General features: G+C 38.3%; 1 long non-coding RNA gene across 2 annotated transcripts in view; it reads left to right on the forward strand.

The window, feature by feature from the left end:
* The window catches only part of LOC112927577 (uncharacterized), a 525,080-nt gene that overhangs the window by 203,410 nt on the left and 299,745 nt on the right, over nucleotides 1-21,925 (forward strand). For both annotated transcript variants that reach the window (XR_003236562.2, XR_011995513.1), the window contains exon 6: nucleotides 8,957-9,207. This is a non-coding gene — a long non-coding RNA (uncharacterized lncRNA). Of the gene's footprint in view, nucleotides 1-8,956; nucleotides 9,208-21,925 lie in introns of those variants that run through there.

A 21,925-nucleotide genomic window follows, 5' to 3' on the forward strand; every position in this document is an offset into this window, starting at 1 on the left:
AGGACACAAAATAGCAATAACATATTGTATCAGAATAGCAGTATGTTCATTGCAACCGGAGACTGCTTCATAGTAACAGGTTTAGAGAAGTCAGGGTCATATCAAATGTGCTTTTCTCTCAGATCAGGAACTTGTTACCATGAGCACGGAACACCCCATAATCAGAAAGCCCAAGATGGAGTCTCAAGTGGGGTTCTTATGCCCATGCTGGATATGTAGGCACATTATTGCTCTATGAGGAGACCCAGTGTCAGAGTCCTCTGGGAGTCCTACCAAAACTGGGTGCAAACCTTCAATCTTCTGCCAATTAATAAGCAATACTAATGCTTCAGACTGTCCCCAAAAACTTGCTCCAAAACAACATTCTTAAAAGCTACATTTCATGTCTTGACCAAGCTCAGGCCATTTTTAGGCCTGCTAGAATTAACCCTCTTAACACAACTATTTTAATGATGAGTTAGATCTAATCCCTTCAGTGTTCCCACAGTTGCCTCTCTATTTAGTACAGAAATAATTACTACAGATGTCTGAGTAACAGCATGATATAGAATATGAATGTAATTCTGCTTTGAGGAATATGGACAGTAGCAGTATAGGTGGATTTTAACTGACTTTGTTAAAATTCTTGGAGTATTCAGAGTTTGGGAAGACTTAAAAAGAAAAAGCACTGGTCTCCAGACATCATTAAAAGGTCATTAGAACAAATCACACCACAAAAAATGATTTCATTTTCTGATGTCTAAATAAAAAAAAATCTTTCTATTTTTAATTTGCAAAGCCATTGACAAAGAATTTTGTGGTGTTTTTTTTTGTGGGTAAGGTGGATCAATATTGTACAGAAAAATGGAACTTATATCTGGTGGGAAAATTGTGCCCAAATTGTTAACCAGTTGGTGCTAACTTGGGGTGAGGAGCTCTCTAGAGGCACATCACGCAAGACACAGGAAGACAGAAATACAGAAGAGGTGGTTAATATGCTCCAAAGACGTGAAGATGGGGAAAAGCCATGAAGCTGGGCCATAATGATTAGAACTGAACTTACATGGCATCCATCTCGCATTTAACAATAGCTACTATTTATCAAATAGCAGATGCCAGACATTCTGTCGGGACTTTACCTGTGTTCACTCACTGTGTCCTCCAACCTGGTGAGGTAGTAGGTATATTGGTGCCTGTGGCACCTAAATGTGCTCACCAAGGCTCAGGGAGCTTGAATAACTTGCTTGAGGATACACAGTGTGGAAGTTCTGGAAGACAGATTTCAAACTCGGGCAGTTGGAGTCTAAAGCTTGCAGGTCTCAGTTGGACTCAAGGCAAAGATTGGGGAAACCTGACTGATAATCCTAACACTATTTTGAATATACAGTGTGCTCTATGCAAGCTCTATGAAATAGCTTTCATAGACTGAAAAGGAGGCTGCGTGAATTTCCCTTATTTCTCCCCCTCCATTCACATTGTTTTCAGAGCAGGTAGTAAATTCTGGTTCTGACTATGCTCTTTCTTTGCTGAAGAACTTTTGCTAGCTCTCCACTGCTTACCTTCTTTTTTTGCTCAGCTTTTGTTCACATCTCATCTCCCACTACCCTCCTCACACCAGACACAAGTCCCTTCAGGCTATTTCTATCTGAGTCACCTTGTCCTGAAAGCCCCTGTTCTCTTGCACATGAGACCATTGAAACCTTGTCCTTCTGTAATGTTTCAGGTCAAATGCTCTCTCCTCTAGAGGTAGATGAGAGGCCAAGAGAACTGTATAACAAGAATAGAAATTATTATCATGATTATTATGTATTAATTATTCATTCGCCAAAGGAAAGCACACACTGGTTTTTTACTTCAGCCACCCACTGAGTCTCAGCCCTGCTTTCTCGTGAGAGAAATTGGACTCTTGTATGCTGGCCTTTTACACAAAACTGCATAAAGCATGAGGACAGTCTGTCTGAGGCTGTTTCGAGAAAGCCACCAGGAGTAGCTCTTTGTGTTGCACAGAGCTTCCCCAGAGTGCTATTGCTCTGTGATGAGCCCCTGCTCGGAGTCCTGTGTGATGCCCTCAGGGATTCAGGTGGGGGATAGACACAGAATGTGTCAGAAGCCTGTGAAGTTTTCAATAACCGGTTTCTGGAGATTCTCTATAAGCATTTCCCCCAAGAAGTTTCTTAATTTTGTCCCTGCTGTCCCATCTCTGTAAATTATTTTTGCCTTCTGCTTCGTATATGCTTCAAAACATGTAGTTATCTATAAAGTAACACTTGACATTTTTTTTAGCTTACAGCAAACATTCTATCTCACTTCAAAGATAAATGTGATTCTTCTTTTTCTTGCTGCAACACCCACCAGGGATTGACTTAGATTTAACGAAGCATTCAGAGTCAGCAGACCCTCACAGGCTATCCCTGACATCAGCCTAATCAGAGGATGTAGGACGAAGCCACAGCTAGAGTCCTTGAAGCAGTCCGTACAACAGTCTTCACAGCTGCCATGATCCACTCACTTACAAGGCAATGAAGTCCACATTGGGCAGCTGTCTTGGTTTAAAAGACAGGCACCAGAATCTCTTGTGACATCTCCATAGGTTTAGCTTCCAGAGTCCCCACAGGGGACAGACCAGAGCCACCACATTCAGAGAAGCCCAAAGTCTGGTGTCACACCAGGGATTTATAGTTCTCCCAGATTAGATTAGATTCAGTCTCTCTCTCTCTCTGGGGTTGTTATTCGTCCTAACCACTGTTGTCTAATAAGTAGGTGACACATACCATCTTTTTTCATTTCCAAGGGAACAAATAGGCAGTGAATCAAAGATCAGACCCTCACACAGGTGGGGAAGGTTTTAATCCTTTGCTCAGACATGCCAGCATTGGAATTTTTAGAACTGCTTTTATTGGGTTGATTGCTGGGAAATTTGAAGCACTGTGAGTAGAATGCATGGTAGAGAGTAAGGGATTTATGATCACCCAGCATTAATTTGCTTCGATGATATTTGGATAGTTGTGGTTATCACTTAGAATTTTTTGAGGTAGTGTATAAGTCGTAGTTTTACAATTTTAAGGACATTTTTGAAAGATAAATACTTGATCTTCCCTAATTATAACATTTGTTGATCAATGGCTACGAGCCAAATCACTTAATTATGTTATCTCATGGAATCTTCACAATGACAGGAAATAACCCCATTTTATTAATGAGACATTAGGAATCAGAAAGATTAAACCATTTGTCTAATTTCTAGGACAAACCGAAAGACCTTATTACTCTGATGATTTAAGGTATTGTCTCTTGAATTTACCAATAATATACATGGTCTTCAAAAGCTGTACAATTTTGTCTTATTTCATTTAACATTATATCATAAACATTCTCAATTTCATCTACCCTTAATGATCATCATTTACAAATACTTGCATGCAGTTCTAACACATTGAAATAAAATAATTTACTTAACTATACCCTGTTCTCACACACATTTTATTTTCAATAATTTATTTCCATAGTTAATGTTGCCAGGGCATCTTCTTGCATGTAACTATTTTTTCCTCTCCAGTTATTTCTTTTGCAATTTCTTCTGTCATAATGTGAAGAAAATTATCATCTCTCCTGAGATCTGATAAATAATAGCACATTATGGTATGCTAATTTTATGATGGTTTGATTTTATTATATTTAAATTTTTATTCCATCTGGAAATGATTTTACGTTTCATAGAAAGATATGGATCTAATTTGTTCATTTTCCTATTGCTAAACAATAGTTTCAGTTCCACATTTAAAATAATTATTTTCTATTGTTTTTAAAGTATAATTGTAAAAAATTCTTATATATGTGTGGGCCAATTTCTGATCTTTCTTTTCTGATCCACTGAATGATATATCTATTTGGGCTGTAGTGACAGGGAGTTTTAATTATTATTTCTGTGTAACATGTTCTATTGTCTGCTATGGTCTGCCTTCCCAGTCCTTTACACACTATCAATATTATTTTAGTATATTACTTGATATTTTCAGTTGCTTATTTTTCAAAATAAATTCCAGAACCATTTGGCTAAGTTTCTCACACACACACACAAAAATTCTGATGAGATTTTAATTGGATTCCATTAACTCTATAAATTTGCTAGACTAGACATATTTCCAACATTTAGTCTTCCTTTTCTGGAATACACTAATCGACATGTGTCTCCCCCCACTCCCCCCCTTCTGCCATATGTCTATCTTAATCTTTATGTTGCCTTTTTCTTCAGCTGGGTTGGTTATACATATCTCTTTAATTCTTTCTTTCTTTCTTTCTTTCTTTCTTTCTTTCTTTCTTTCTCTTTCTTTCTTTCTTTCTTTCTTTCTTTCTTTCTTTCTTTCCTTCTTTCTTCTTTCTTTCTTTGCAGTTCTGCGTGAAACATTTTCATTTTGCTTGATTTCTGTCTATACCAATGTACCAGGTATCATTTTTTTTGGTGTAATCATCTTATATTGATGTGCTTCTTAATGTTTTGTTATTCTAAAAATGTTAGCAGTTTAAAAGTAATTTCTAGGTATATCATAATTATTTAATTATTTTATTTTTAAAAAATATTTTATTTATTTAGTCATGAGAGACACAGAGAGAGAGAGAGGCAGAGACACAGAGGGAGAAGCAGGCTCCACGCAGGGAGCCGAAGGTGGGACTCAATCCCGGTCTCCAGGATCACACCCTGGGCGGAAGGCGGTGCTAAACTGCTGAGCCACCCAGGCTGCCCAATTATCTTATCTTTTAAAATATTTTATTTATTTATTTTAGAAAGTGTGTGTGTGCATGAGCAAGGGGAGGGGCAGAGGGAGAGGGAGAAACCAACTTCCTATTGAGCAAGGAGCCTTGCTCCGGACTCCAGGCTCTGTCTCAAGACCCTGAGATCATGACCTGAGCCCAAACAAACAGCTGGATGCTCAACCAACTGAGCTGCCCAGGTGCCCCAGTATAATGGTTTTTTAAAAAATAAGTATCTTTTAACTTTCTAATACTTACTTGATAATACTAGTTTTAATCCTTACTGGATGTCCCAGAACTCTCCAAAGAGCACTATACAATAGTAACATACTTATTTTGTCCTTAATTAAAAATTATTCACTTTGTTATTAATTAATTATTTTAGAGAGAAAGAGTGGGTGCATGCATGCATTTGAACAGGGGGAGAGAGAATCTTAAACAAGGGCTTGATATCAGGACCCTGAGATCACGACTTGAACCAACATCAAGTGTTGGATGCCTAACCCAAATGAGTCATCCAGGCACCCCTAAAATTATTCACTTTAAAAGTGAATTGTGGGGTATGTATTCTCTGTTCAATAAAAAATAATTTTTTAATTGTTTTTATTTTAGAAAAAGATGTTCCTCAACAGATAAAAATGAATTATTTTATTCTATTTTCTCTGTATTTATTAAAAGGGAGAATTATCAGATATATTTTTATATCTGTTCAAAAATATTCATGTGATTTATTTAGCCTTTTATATTGTATATTAATTACAGTTATAGATTTCCTAATGTTGAGTTACTCTGCTTTATACTCTGCATTGATATTCATGATATACTATTATTTGGTCAAGGTGTGAGGATCATGTTTTAAGAGGTTTTTAACAACTAGGGGTAAATATACAGGTGGGTGACCAAGATGGTAAAATATGTGGAAATGACACCATATGAGAGCTAGAATATTTATCCTGGAGAACAGAATACTTAAATTGTCCCTCTTAAGAGAAAGATTGGTGGTTAATTTTTAAGTTTAAAGGACTTTTGTCTGAAAGGATTATTTTCAGTTCAAAATTTTTCCGGGGAGAAGAACTAAATGAGGAGTTAAGGAGATAGAGATTTAAGAGAATTTTCTATATTCATGACAGAGTTTTAAAATTTAAATGTCCTGAGTTTGGCTATTGTGGCCATTGCTGATAGAAACATCGGGGTGCAAGTGTCCCGACGTTTTATTGCATCTGAATCTTTGGGGTAAATCCCCAACAGTGCAATTGCTGGGTCGTAGGGCAGGTCTATTTTTAACTCTTTGAGGAACCTCCACACAGTTTTCCAGAGTGGCTGCACCAGTTCACATTCCCACCAACAGTGTAAGAGGGTTCCCTTTTCTCCGCATCCTCTCCAACATTTGTGGTTTCCTGCCTTGTTAATTTTCCCCATTCTCACTGGTGTGAGGTGGTATCTCATTGTGGTTTTGATTTGTATTTCCCTGATGGCAAGTGATGCAGAGCATTTTCTCATGTGCATGTTGGCCATGTCCATGTCTTCCTCTGTGAGATTTCTCTTCATGTCTTTTGCCCATTTCATGATTGGATTGTTTGTTTCTTTGGTGTTGAGTTTAAGAAGTTCTTTATATATCTTGGAAACTAGCCCTTTATCTGATACGTCATTTGCAAATATCTTCTCCCATTCTGTAGGTTGTCTTTTAGTTTTGTTGACTGTATCCTTTGCTGTGCAAAAGCTTCTTATCTTGATGAAGTCCCAATAGTTCGTTTTTGCTTTTGTTTCTTTTGCCTTCGTGCATGTATCTTGCAAGAAGTTACTGTGGCCGAGTTCAAAGAGGGTGTTGCCTGTGTTCTCTTCTATGATTTTGATGGACTCTTGTCTCACATTTAGATCTCTCATCCATTTTGAGTTTATCTTTGTGTATGGTGAAAGAGAGTGGTCCAGTTTCATTCTTCGGTGTCCATCGAAAGATGAATGGATAAAGAAGATGTGGTTTATGTATACAATGGAATATTACTCAGCAATTAGAAACGACAAATACCCACCATTTGCTTCAACGTGGATGGAACTGGAGGGTATTATGCTGAGTGAAATAAGTCAATCGGAGAAGGACAAACAGTGTATGTTCTCATTCATTTGGGGAATATGAATAATAGTGAAAGGGAATATAAAGGAAGGGAAAAGAAATGTTGGGAAATATCAGGAAGGGAGACAGAACATAAAGACTCCTAACTCGGGGAAACAAACTAGGGGTGGTGGAAGGGGAGGAGGGCGGGTGTTGGAGGGGAATGGGTGATGGGCACTGAGGTGGACACTTGACGGGATGAGCACTGGGTGTTTTTCTGTATGTTGGTAAATTGAACACCAATAAAAATTAATTTAAAAAAAATAAAAATAAATAAAAAATCTTTTCTTAAAAAAAAAATAAAAAAATAAAATTTAAATGTCCTGGTTCAGAAAAAAATGAGCAGTGTCATCAGTATAAATGTTGAAGCCAAGACTGGCTGACCTTTCATCTATAGAAAAGCTCCTGCATTGGTTGGGAGGTTGTTCTGGTGCACATGTAAGGTATTTTCCAGTTGTGAGACTAGAAATCTATGATTCTGTGTTTAAAGAATACATTATGCTACATTATCCCTATTCTAGAAATGATCTTTTTAACTGATATGGTAGGTGGAATTCGAGTATGATTTCCCAAGTTTCTTGTTCTTAGGATATTTAGGTAGGAGGGTAGACCTCTCCCTGGCGAGGCTGTTTAAAGCCCCTCAAAAGACAGAGGGAGAGAAGGGTCTCAGAAACTTAGATATCTGGACAGAGCCAATAATTTAAATTGGGGAAAAAATTAGGATTAAAGCAGCTTTAAAGAGACCACTAGCATTGGTGGAAAGGTACTTTTCAGAAGGGTGTGATAATCATATTTTAACTAGAAGTAAAAGTCTGAATAGGAGGGGGTAGAAGTTAAGTTCAACTCAGAGCATGGGATCAGAAACTGTAATAAAGTGTGGGGTAGCTCCTCAGTGGGGAAGAGGGAATGGCAGAAGGGTAAACAAAGAATTTGAACTCCTAAATTCATAATGAAGACTTTAATTGTATTTTAGGAAGCATTATTTTGTCTGCTCTAACATGGTTGTTGTGGCTTATAAATAGCAGCTGAAGCCAAGTAATATATGTCTCATTTTCATAAATATGTATTTAGGTACATTTTATTATAGGTACAATATAAAAATGAAATAGGTATACTTTTTTTTAAAGTACTTGTGAGAGGTGCCTGGGTGGCTCAGTTGGTTAAGTGTCTGCCTTTAGCCCAGGTCATGATCACGGAGTCCTGGGATTGAGCCCCACTTCAGGTTCCAGGCTCAGTAGGGAATCTGCTTCTCCCTCTCCCACTGCTGCTCCCCCTGCTTATGCTCTCTGTCTCTGACTCTCCCTCTCTCTCACTCATGCTCTCTTTTTGTCTCTCAAATAAATAAACAAGATCTTTAAAAAAAAGAGTACTTGTGAAAGTAGTGAGTGGTATAACACTGCTTCCTTCAGTTACTCGTGCCTGTTGAGTGAATAACCACGGTAACTTAAGATAGGGCATTCAGGTCATCTAATAAAAGCTTCATCAGAAGAAGGCTCAATCTCTTGGAAGTAACTGGAAAATATTTCTGTAATTTGCTATGAGACCTTGTTGGTTCATAACCCTTGGGGATTTCCTGGGTAACATCTAAAACTGGCACCCATTTTTGGAGGGCTGGAAGAAACCCAAGAAAGGTCGTGGGAAGCACTCCGGGTTGGTAGGTGGCAGGTTTCAACAAGCAAGGGAACTTACTTCCAAGGCTTGTCTTGGATGCCTGGAAGACTAGTAGATCTCTGAACCTGCCTACCAGAATCTTAAAGAGTTTGTATAGAGGCCTTAACTGGGTTCAGACACATCTACCATTCATGTGATCCCAAGCAACACATTGCTCTCTCAAGGTTGCATCCTTGAAATAGCTCTGACTATGGGAAAGGAGGATGGAGACTACATACATTCCAAGGACAGAGAGGGAGTGGGGAACCTAAATTGCCTGGTTCCAAGGTGCAAGTCAACCTGCCATCATCTCCTCTCAATTATTTCCTCCAATAGATCTCAGGATATTTTTAGAGATAGAAGCATCATAATGGCATACAAGAGCTAATTACAATTACTACCATTAATTGAATTGTGTTGTGGTGAATATTCATTCATAATTTTCTTTCTTTTCTGTCCTGGGCACAGGTTCCTTTGTGAGAGGAATACACTGACTTTGGAGTTGCCCAAGTGGCTTGCTATCACATACAAAGAGGAGAGAAGCCATGGTATGTGAGGTCCAAGAAAATGCCTTCAGCCATCTTGCACTTCTGCTCTCCACAATGAGAAGATTGTGCCTGTGGTAGGCATTGTTTTTCCTGAATCCTGGATACAGAGACTCATGGAGTAGATTGGAACCCAAACTGTAAACTGGCGTGAAGAGCAACTCAATTGGCCAGGTGAGCCATTCAGCAGAGCCACAGATAGCATGAAGATTCTTGAGCAAGAAACAAATGTTTACTATTGTAAACCATTGAGATTTTGAGATAGCTGTAGCTTCCTTACTTAAGAAAATCTGACTAATACAAAGATATTATGCTAGGGCCTTTATTTTGTTACTTCAATCCTGCTGAGATGTTATAATAAGCTACTATAACAACATTATAATTATTAAAATAAAATATAATTATTAAATTAAAACATTATAATGGTTATAATATTAATATCTCAATGTTATAAATGAAGAAATAAGCTCAGAAAGATTTAAAAATTTAACCTATATCATGCAGGCAACTCATGGTTTTACTGACATTGGAATCCTAACTGTGTCTGAATCCAATAGTAGTATTCTTTCCACTTCTTCCAATATATTAAGGAAGTATGTGTGTGGGGAGGGAGGGTCTTAATTACTTTTTCTTATGTCCCTTAAAAAGCTGTGATCAAATACATTTCGTGTCTTAAGGGCCAGAAGTTTCTCTATATTTGGAAAAAGGGATTTCAGCTTTTTGAATCAAATAGCGCTTTCTGAGTATGGCTATACATATGAAGGTGTGTGCAAATGCATAAATTTTGGCTCTTGATGAATTATAAAATAAAAATGTACATTGAAGTTACTTTGAAAATGCAATCCATGTTAGAGAATAATATGTGGTAACCATATGCAGTAAGTGGAGATGGAATGAGAACATCATTCTGTTACACTTACATTAACTCTAATCACACTCGGTAGTTGATGCTCTTATGAGGGCTGCCAACTAACGTTTTAGGTAAATGAATAGCTAGGATGTATAGCCTTCAGAAAGCGGGCATCTCTCCTGTCAAATAGGTAATTACAGAGGCTATGACTCCATTAGGAAAATGGTGGCCAATCAATGTAAACCCTAAGAGCTCAGATCTTTTGTAATTGATTGAGAGATTCAGTGACTTCAGTGCAATTGCATTTCAAATGTAAGAAGCCAGTATTTGGCCAGATGGCTGCCATGAATTCCAGAGGGAATTTATGAATTTTAATGAGAACAGTGGCTACACAATTTCAGTCACATGTGTTAATACTGAATGAAATATGCAGATCAATACTGAAACTGCACCCTGGGGGTATCCAAGCTATCATTTGTTATATCCTAATATTCATATTTATTTCTGCAGGTATGCAATTGCTTATCATACCAAGGCTTAGGGAAACTTGTTAATGCAAATCACAATTGATATTTGGAATTATAGTCTACTTCTTACTTCTTCTGAGATGACCATTACATAGTTTAGCGTAATTCAGAGGTTCTCTCTCAGAAGTATTCAGTTTGTGCAAATGAGAGTCATTTAAGTTCATTCATTCACTCAATAGTTCCTGTAAAGTTAATGTGAATTATCCCCAGGAATTGGGGATAATTCATAGATGAATTAGACATGGTTATGGATTATGTCCTAGAACAGCTTAAAAATATAATAAAGGCAGAGAGAGAAATATATTTTTTTAATGATTATAATCCTAGGATGGAAGTGATAAGTATCCTAAGAGAGGTACAAATAAAGTAGTAGTTCTACTTGGTAACTAGGCTAACTTATTTTGGGTAAATAAACACATACTAATAAAGGCAAAGACTTTCACTTCTGGTAATGTCACTCTAGGTATTCTAACCAACATTCTGAACAAAAATAACAAGAACAGTTGGACACTATTTTTTTTTTTTAAGATTTATTGATTTAAGAGAGTGAGAGAGTGAACATGGGGGGAGGAGCAGAGGGAGAAGAAGAGAGAGAATCCGAAGCAGCCTGAGCACAGAGCCCAACACAGGGCTCCATCTCACCAACCTGAGATCATGATCTGCGCTGAAATTGTGAGTGGGATGCTTAACCGACTTAGCACTAGGCACCCCTCAGTTGGACGCTGTGAAAGAAACGTTCCTGAAGGTATAAAAGAGCCAGAAATATACTGGTTGTGGGACCAAGAGTTAGGTGAGGGCCAATATCCAGAGAAATGAGCACACCCTTCAGGTTGTTCACAAACATTTGCAGGTTATTGAAGAGATGATCAAAATGCTAAGTATTTTTGACAGCCTTGTGGGCTAAGGGGATAATAGTGGGGGTCCAGGGTCTGTCAAAAGTAAGGCGGTAGTAAAACCCTCCCCCTTCAGGCTTTAGGTTTGGACCCTGATGGACAACATATTCTGGGAGTAAGGATGACTGGGAAACCTATCAGTCCAGCCTTGAGTCTAGTGAGAGGCCCAGAAAAGCTTGATTCCTGTAAGTAGAGGCAGGCTATTTCTGGTGCCTCAAAGTCTATGGTACAAGCAACAAAAAGTCCTTTCTGAAGGATCCTGGATCTTCCAATATCACTGGAGGCTTAAAATTATTTCTTAAAAAAATAATGTCTATCACATGATAACACTTGACCTGGCATTCTGATAAGCTGATATGAATGAGACTATGCAGAATTAACAAATATTTAAAAATAACTAGAAAAAACTAAAAATAACTAGACATGGTGTTCAAAATATAAAAGGCAAGCTTAAAAATTTTAAGAGTTGGAAATGATAGAAAGAAATGGAGAAATTTTAAAAAGAAAAGAAAAATTCAAAAATTAGTAATTAGGGGATCCCTGGGTGGCTCAGCGGTTTAGCGCCTGCCTTTGGCCCAGGGCATGATCCTGGAGTCCCGGGATCGAGTCCCGGCATGGGGCCTGCTTCTCTCTCCTCCTGTGTCTTTGCCTCTCTCTCTCTCTCTCTCTATGTCTATCATGAATAAATAAATAAATCTTTAAAAAAAATTAGTAATTAAAAATCTGAGTGGTATTTGCTTTAAAAGAATTTATTTAGAAAAATAATTTAACTAGCTATGTTTTTATATTTAATGTACTTTTCTCTGTATATATACTCTATTTCACAATAAAAAAGTATAAAAAAATATATGAACTACCAACATATGTTTTTGTCAGTTTCCAAAGAATATGTTAAATCTATGAACCTATTATTTTGTTCAAACTTTTGCAGCAATCTTAAAAGATAGATGATATTATTTCATCACCCAGATGGGAAAACAAGACAGCTAAAAGAGTTTAAGGTCACACAGCTGGGAAATAGCAGAGCCAGGTTGCAAACCAAGATTTGCCTGACTTCACCCTGAGCTCTTTTTTTTTTTAAGATTGTATTTATTTATTCATGAGAGACACAGAGATAGAGATGAAGACATAGGTGGAGGGAGAAGAAGGCTTCTCTCAGGGAGCCTGATATGGAACTCGATCCCAGGACTCCGGGTTCACACTCCGAGCCAAAGGCAAATGCTCAACCTCTGAGCCACCCAGGCATCCCATCACCCTGAGCTCTTAACTCTATGAACTCTATGCTGGTAAAGGCTTAGGAGTCCCTTGGAGGAAGAATTGTTTCCGATAGTTATACTCAAAAGGATGTTGCTATGGCTAAATCTTCTGCTCCAGTTACTGATGCTAGTAATTCTTGAAGAAATGATAATCCTGTTGGTATTGTTCTCAGCCAAGAGATTTCCATGACAAATTGGGGCTTCTAAAGAGTTTCTTAGGTGTATCCACAGAGTCCCCACTTTAGAGCCTAAGCATGTCCCTGGGGTGGGGGAGGGGGAGCACTAGGTCCCAACTAATGAAAACTTCCCATTTCTCTTTTACTCCTTTGATTGCAAGGAAGAACTAGTCCTCTTGCCATATTGCTCTATAGCTCCATGGTTATTTTCTTTTTCAGGTGCTTGGTTGCTTTTTTTCCACTATTAGGTACTTTCTCTCTCAGAAGGCATTCCTCCCCACTCCCAACTCTCTATTCAAAGTACTCTTTCCCAACTCCCCATTAGCTTGGAATGCCAGGGATTATTAGCAGAAACAGATTTGGTCAAACTATAGAAAAAAAGGTTATTTTATAGTTTTCTCCATGGTAATGGGCACCTTATAATTTTGTAACTAATGTCATCTACATGCTTGTTTCAGAAAATAAAGCTGTGTTAAGAAATATTTTGCTGATTCTATTTCTAGATCTATAAGTGGCTGGTATTTTTAGTTCTCACCTCTCTGGTTTAAAAAAAAAAAGTTTTCCATGCTAGGCACTCTGCCACACATCATGAACAATGAGGCTTTGCTCTAACCCAAATAGGTTCCATCGACAGCTGTTTGTGTCTTTCAATGACTTAGTATTCAGTAAAACAAAATAAAACCACACTGTCCAGGCCATGGTAATCAGTGTCCTACTGTGCTAACCACACACATCTGATTCTCTCCAGCTGTGCATATCACATTACACAAATGACATTAAAAATTAAATGGGGCATATTCAGGGGCATGGGGTCTGGAATCCACATTAGGAAAATAGATTCAAGGAACTGGGCACATGTACAGTAGAGAAATAAAAACAAAAGGAGCAGGATGGCCCTCTGGGCTAGGATAGGGGGATCTGCCAAGTGGTAGGTAGAGGCAGATTGGAGCTAAATGTGAGTAGATTGTAGCAAATGTGCAGAGGGAGAAGGCTGACAAAGGAACTGGGCTGCCTTCAGAGCCATGGGCTTTGTCAGGAAAGGTGTTTAAGCACTGGACAGTTAAGGAGGTTAGACATAGAGTTCTTGCAATATGGGTGTAATCATTTGTGGACTCATCCCAGAAATCAACAGCAACTATTTCCAAGGGAAATGTCTTTTGAACTTTGATCAGTTAATAGGCAACTTTTAGATCATGGCCCACTAGTAAGTGGGAGTTTCTTACATGAACTTTTGTGTTTCCCATGATTAGGAAATAATGGGAAGAATTTTTTGGGTTAACCATATATAATGCTACATCCCTGACATAACGAAGAAATCTAAGGCTGAACTGGTATTCTAAGTTTCCAAACATCATAAAGCTTGAAGCTTTGGGAAGAGCATGGAGTTGTTTGTTTGTTTAAGATTTTATTTATTTATCCATGAGAGACATAGAGAGAGGGGCAGAGACACAGGCAGAGAGGGAAGCAGGCTCCATGCAGGGAGCCTGAAGTGGGGCTTGATCCCAGGACCCTGGGATCATGCCCTGGGCTGAAGGCAGACACTCAACCGCTGAGCCACCCAGGAGCCCCAAGAGCATGGATTTTTAATTAATTTATTTTCTTGTCCTTGTCAGACAAGTGTCTTTATTTTTTGTTAATTCTCTTTCTAAGCTGTGTGGTTGTCATGATATGCTGTATGGGGTGTATAAGAAGTCACTTTGCAGTCAAGTCAATAAAATGATGTGGCACAGACCACTTTAACACAGAATTTGATCAAGAATTTGTGCTTTGAGTGTTGTGTGGGAAAAGACAAGATGCTTTGAGGCATTGTTTTCTGAAATCTGGTATTGAGTAAAGAAGGCGTTCACTTACCAGGGTAAGTCTTTTAATAATACAAAAGAAGAAAGAGCTCCAAGCTCTCTGATTTCTGCTTTTCTGACCTCTTTGGTGTAGGGAGTTAGAGAGGTTTGGTTTTCCCAATCAGTTTTGTCTCAATAATCTGTCTTCAGAGACAGCAGTAACAGAACTAACTAGGCAGAAATAAATTCCCCTGAGAACCATTTCAATTTGTAAACCTTTGGTAAGCAGTTTAGTAGGAGGATCTTCAACCCTAGAGGAATCATATCAGGGTTTAATAAACCTAGGCCACCAAAGGGAGTCTTAGATCGCAAGGTTTTATTTGAAAGCAAAAGAGAAAATGGTGGGAGAAAGTACACCTCTGATTTCTACTGTAGAACGAAAACCATAGAAGGTTTTATTTTTATACTTAATGACAGCATAAAAGACTAATCATTCACGTTAAGTTTTAGGATTTTAAAAAAAATTTCTCTGTATCTGAGGAGTTGAACTCCTTGCGATCTTAATCATATGCCTCTGAGTAGGTAGATTTACACAATGGAAGAGTGATTCTTTTTCCAGGACGGAAAAAAAAGAGTTAGATATGGAAATGTGAATTCCTTTGACTATATTACACAATTCCTGTGCTTTCCTGATTGAAAGATCCACATTTTACATTTGTAATGTGCAAAACACAAAGGTTTCAGATCAAAGTTTCTGGTAGTTGAAAATATTTCTTGTGTCTGATCTCTAGGCTTTTTTTCCTCCCTTTGAAATCTCCACCATTTACAGTGTAGCTCCAACTATTACAAGCTCTGGAATGACTGCTTTTATACTCAGGTTTTGGATATATCCTTTCCTACTTGTATATGCATTGAGCAATACTAGCAATTCAGAATCTTGGCAAAGGCTCATCCTTAAAATTATTCCTCAGAAGTATAAATGAGAGAGGAGAGGAGGATGGGAGACAGAGGGAGCAGGGGTGATGGATAAATCCAAGGGAGAAAATTGAGGTTTTCAAAAATAAATTGCAATAAGCTGCAAATTTGGGGCCTTAGTTTAGTATTGTTAAACTTCTTGATGACCACAGCCTTTTTACCCAAACCTATAACCATATCATTGTCTTCATTTTCAGCAAGTCTGTCAGCTGGGATCCTACATTTTATAAACATGTAGAATGGTAACCAGTTCCTTTGAGATGGTTTTGTAGACTCCAGGAGTGATTAGATTCAGAGGTATTTTTTTAAGCCTCATTTATATAGATGAGGCAAGTCAAAGTGACAGGAATATATGAAGAACAATATGAAAAATGATCCTCTCTTTTGAGCACTGGATGGTCCTTTATAAAAGAAATTTCCGATGGTGAATTTATAGCTGGCCTACTCAGCCCTATCTAATCACTTTAATGCTTTAAAAAATGTCTCCTTCTCTCTATATTTTGGAATAATTTCTGGCATAAGTTTAATAGCTTTGAGACTACTACTGAATTCTTGTGACGTGCCAGCCAGTATGCTAAGCACTTTTACATGAATTACATCACTTAATCCTCATAAGAGGATCACTATTTAATCACATGTCATAGATTCTATTATTATTTTGATTTTATAGATGAAGTCACTGAGAGTTAGAGGGGGAAGTTGCTTACAAGCCCAGAGAAGTGCTCATAGAGCTGGTGTGTTCAGTAAGGAGGACTGGAGGCCAGGCAGTGTAACTTCAGAGCTTGTGCACTTACTTAATCACTCTGTTATGCCACCTCATGGTTCATTGTTTCATTGACCCCTTAATGGAAACTGGGAAGGTTATGAGTATACATAGATAATGTATGCATACATAAACCACATCTTCTTTATCCATTCATCTTTCGATGGACACCGAGGCTCCTTCCACAATTTGGCTATTGTGGACTTTGCTGCTAGGTTTATGTATACAATGGAATATTACTCAGCCATTAGAAACGACAAATACCCACCATTTGCTTCAACGTGGATGGAACTGGAGGGTATTATGCTGAGTGAAGTAAGTCAATCGGAGAAGGACAAACAGTGTATGTTCTCATTCATTTGGGGAATATAAATAATAGTGAAAGGGAATATAAGGGAAGAGAGAAGAAATGTGTGGGAAATATCAGAAAGGGAGACAGAACATAAAGACTCCTAACTCTTGGAAATGAACTGGGGTGGTGGAAGGGGAGGAGGGCGGTGGGTGGGGGTGAATGGGTGACAGGCACTGAGGGAGGCACTTGACGGGATGAGCACTGGGTGTTATTCTGTATGTTGGTAAATTGAAGACCAAAAAAAAATTAATTTATTAAAAAAAGATAATGTATGCATACCTTTATGTATGTATGCAGTATATACACAGGCATAAATAACATGTTCTTTTCATTCTATTTCTTGTCAAATCTTGTGAATTCTTCTTTTGGAAAATGTTTCTCCTCTTTAGTTATCAGCTATGTGCCCTTTTTAATGAAACTAGACAAATAAATGTTGTCTAGAATTCCCTTCTCGCAAGTGGACTTTATAAACTTAGTTCAGGGCCAAAAGAAGAGTTGTTTTAGCTTTTCTTTATGCTCTTCATATTTCCCCAAGAGTTACTTCAGCTTGCTCCTATCACTGGCAGAGACTAGCAGGAAGACTTCACTGAAAGCAAACAAAAACAACATTTAATTTTGAAATCACTGTGACTATGATCTAGGATTCGATTGTACTCTGGCATATGTTTTTGTGTTAGTGTATTCATGCCTGTGTGTGTATGTACATACCAGTTTTTCACAGAGTAAACATTTTGAGTATTTCCTTGGTTCCAGACACATTCAAGTGTATGTACACAGTCGAGCATGCCTTGTTCCTTTCTTCGAGAGGCTCATTGGTAATATGCAATATCTTCATTATCTCAATTCTATTGAACATTATAAACTCAAAAAAATGATCGTTTTATTTTCCAGTCTTATATATCAATCCTTTCTAGAGGATTTTTGTTTGTTTCTCTAATATAACCCTGTTTTCCCACCTTACAGCTCCTAAAATTTTTATTTTTTCTGCTTCAATTTCCTAGTCTTTACTTCTTTTTATTTAATGTTTACTTTTTCTCTTTCCCTCTTGGTAACTACTATTTGTTCTTTAAGACTTAGCTCAGGTAATCTCTTTTCTAGAGAGCCTTCTCCATCTTGCTCCTACAGCTTTGCCCAGACCAGGCTGAGTGGCTGTCACTCTGGGCCCCACAGTATCGCAGACATAAAATAGCTACCTCCGTCATAGCTATTCTAATGCCATTTGAGCTATCTACCCACACGTCTGATTTCCCCTCCAGACTCTTGGCTTCTTGAGTGCACCACCCTGTTTTTCTAATGTCCACAGTCCCAGTGTGTAGCAAAGGGACACATGGTAGGTGTTGGTGAATGTTTGTTGCATTAATGAATGTTTAAAGACACAGCCCTCGTGCCCCCTCATCCTCTTCTCTTTCAGAATTCCTTCCTTCTCTGACCTCCTGTGGCACAAAAAAACTATACCATTTACTTAGGAATTAATCATATGATGCTCTGGAATTCTCCCTTTTATTACTGCTGTTTAAAGGCTACAGTGTTATTTAATGTTTTCTGTCTGTTGTCAATTAGGTTTTACACTTCTTGGATGTGAGGGGAAGATTTTATAATTCTGGGTGTCCTCTGTACCCCCATACTGCTTTTTATATATTATCTTCTTTTTTAAAAAAGATTTATTTATTCATTTATCTATATATCTATTTATTTTTGGAGAGAGTGCACAGGGGGAGGGGCAGATGGGTAGGGAGAGGCAGAGAATCTCAAGCAGGTTCTGAACTAATCCCAGAGCCTGATGCAGTGCTTGATCCTACAACCCTGAGATCATGACCTGAGCTGAAATCAAGAGTTGGACACTCAACTGACTGAGCCGCCCAGGCACCCCTGTATATATTATCTTCTTGATAATACTGGTTTATAAATTGTTAAACACTTCAAAAAGCAGCAAACAAGAGCTCCCTCCAAGACACACATGTCACGGTCATTGCTTTTCCACCTTTTGTTTCTTCAAGCAATGGGTACGTTGGGTAATAACAGGGACTTTAGAGAGGACCTTTTATTTCTCAAAGGAATCAGGAAAGTCACAGTGAGAGATTTTGGTCACTTTCCCATAGAAAGATAAAATACAATGACTGTGGAAATTCTCCATTTTTAAGCCTCAATTTCTTTCATGGTAAAGCTGGTGTAATAGATGACATATTTCCCTGATAGGCTTGTGGTGAAGGGCAGTGAGATAATGTGTGCAAAGCAAGGAACAGTGCCTAGAACATGGAGATTCATCAGTAAATATTGGCTTGTTATTATTGAGAGCATTCACTGTGAGTGTGAAAATTTGGAGAAAATAATCATGTGGAGCTTATTCAATGGGTTTATCTGTTGTTATTATTATTATTATTATTACAAATAATAATAAACACATAACAGTGCTTCCTATGTCCAGGTATTGCTCTAAGTGTTTTACATATATTGACTCTTTTAAACCTTTAAACAACCCTATTAATTACATCTCACTATCTCTATTTCTGAAATGAAGCCATTAAAGCACTGGAAATATCTGGTCACACAGCTAATACATGACAGAGCTGGAATTTGAACCTATGCTCTTTGGTTATGGAGTCTATGCATTTAACTATTATGAAGTAGAGGGCCTTTTATAGACACAACTCTTCAACATCTAATCTAATCCAAGTGGAGAGATGACTAAGTACAGTCTCTGCCTTGATGGCTTTCATCCTTAGGATGGGAGATGGACAAACAAGGATGTCATTACTGATTAATAAACAGAGGCTATAATTAGGGCTGATTTTCCAGTTTGCCTGGGAAAGTCCTGGCTGACACCTGTCACTCAGAATAACTATAAATAGTGTTTTCTTTTACATTCAACAGTACCTTTGTTGGGATGATACATTATATGGTCTCTGTTAGCTCTACTAAGGGGATGCATGAGGTGTTCTGGGACCTCAAAATGGGGAGACCTGACTGGGGACAGGGCTTCATCTATCTGACTCTTACAGGATGAGGAGAACTTTCCAGGGTAGGAGAGGGACTTTTGAAGCAAAAAGCATAGTAGTTTAAGAATGCTGGATGTGTTTAGGAAAGAGCAAGTAGATTGGGGCTGTTGTGGGATGTGGGGAGGGGCAGTGTGTGTTGGTGCTGATTCTGAAACCTGCTGCCCCTCTTGAAATTCTGCATGCCCAATTACACTAGAATCTCGAGCTGATTTTTAAAGCACTCTAGGTGATCACAATGTGATTTGAAAACCCTGGAGGTGAAGGACCCTCAGGGGTAGAAGAGAGGTGATGGGTGTGTGGGAGAGGGGAACTGGGCAAGGACCAGTGCATGGAAGGATTTGGTCATAACCAAACATGCTGCTACTTTTCCCCGAATGTCCCCGAATTTTGGGTTTTTCTGCAGCACCTCAATCTGGTTGGGGCAGGTACATGAAGCTCTTACACTACTGTCTTTGTTCTGTTTGGGCAGCAATGTGAGGAAATAACAAGCTGTGGGTAGTAGCTCATACCGTCTATTTACCACCCTCTAAAAATGAGCATTATAGCCTTGGGACAGCTTGCAGAAATTCTCTTCATGGCTCAGAAAACCTTTCGGTGGTGCGAAGGGTGCCAATGATTATTAGACATGTGAGGCAGACCATACTTTTATATAATATGGATGGGCATGAAAACACCTTAAAACAATTCCTTCTGTGAAAAAAAAAGAAAGAGATCCCTAAAGTGCATTATAGATATTAAAAAAAAAAAAACCTGAGTATTTTTCTGTGAAGAAAATCAAAGGTTAATTAGCTTTTCCTGTCTCTTGATTATTTACCAGTCTAGCTAATTGTTTAGAAGGTGGAACCTGCTAATTATCAAGACTTATTTAATGCATAAAGTGAAATTAGAAGGGTTAATATTAATGTTCACACTTTCCATTGCAGAAGGACCGCCTACTCTGGAGCCACTTTATGAGTAGTATCCAGCTCCCCTGCAGTGAATATATTAACACTCTGCCCTTCATGATAGCAACTGAGACGATGAAGAGATAAATTAACTCGACTGAATAAGCAGGATTTGCTGAGCTAGGTAAAAGGGACCCCTGTACTGGGCTCCATGAGTTAGGTGGCTCTTCTCTGGCTCTGCCCTGGCTCTGCAGTCTGCAGATGCATGTGGACACTGCAAAGCTACTTCTCATTCTTCATGGCTACCTGGAGCCTGCCTCCCTCAGTTCTAGATAATTCTGAGTATTCAGGACTCTGGAATTTCCAGACTAAAATCCTGAGCCTGCTTCCAGTGCCTAAATAAACTTCTTGCTTTGGATTTTCCTCATGGAGGATGATCAACCATGCTGTTGGTGGGCATACCAGTGAGTTGATAGGTGGTCTTGGGTGGCTGTTTGTGAAGATGGGGCAGTGTATGTGAAAATTGGAGTGTCCATATACATACCTATGCAAGTGCCATCACAGAGTAGGACAGAGCCTGGTGGGAAGTGAAGGAGGAAGAGCTGGCTCTTTCTATGCTGCCAAGTTCTAGCTTAGAACTCTAAGGAGTCTCAGAATTATATATTTGAATCTAACCTTCCAAGTTATTATTAAGGTACTTTTGTCTAATTAGGGGGATAGAAACTATTGTATTTAAATTTTGTTAACTGTTTTATAAGCTTTAAATATTGATGTATATAGATTTACATTTGGTCTCTTGCCCTGGGTCCTTAAAAGGTTAGTCATAAGCCTGGAGCCAAGTCACATAAATGGTACACAGGGAAACTTGAGTCACCTAAGGTATGAATAACAGGATAAACACTTGCTTGTTTCCAATGAGTTGAACCTCACTCACTTGCCCAATATTCTATATAACACCGAAGTAAACAACTCATCCAACTATTGAGCCAGCACTGGATATAGATGAAGAAAGTACCATGTCAAAATTTGTGACTAGATCAGACCCTGGCATCTCAGAATCAGGGAAAGGGGACCATACGTGCATCTTAGCACTTTCTGGGGAATCCACTAAAGGGTAGAATCCATAGAAATTTAATAATTCCCAAGTGTCAAGTACTGTATTAACCTCTTTGCTTATCTTTTTATTCCTTGCAAAGCAGTTAATATCATTCTCATTTTAAAGATGTAGAAACTTGTGTTTGGAAGGTCAAACAACTTACCTAGCATTCTGTATCAAATAACAGTACTTATTTGTTTGGTTCCACTAAGACTCAGCTTCTGGGAGGCATGCTTTTTTCTAACCCTTATTTCCTACCATCAGATGGGAGATGTCTTATAGTAAGACTTAGAGTTTGGCGTTTTCAAAAATGACTCTTATTTTCTTTCTCCTGGTTCAACATCCA

Source organism: Vulpes vulpes, chromosome 12, assembly GCF_048418805.1.
Source record: "Vulpes vulpes isolate BD-2025 chromosome 12, VulVul3, whole genome shotgun sequence".
Classification (NCBI taxonomy): domain Eukaryota; kingdom Metazoa; phylum Chordata; class Mammalia; order Carnivora; family Canidae; genus Vulpes; species Vulpes vulpes.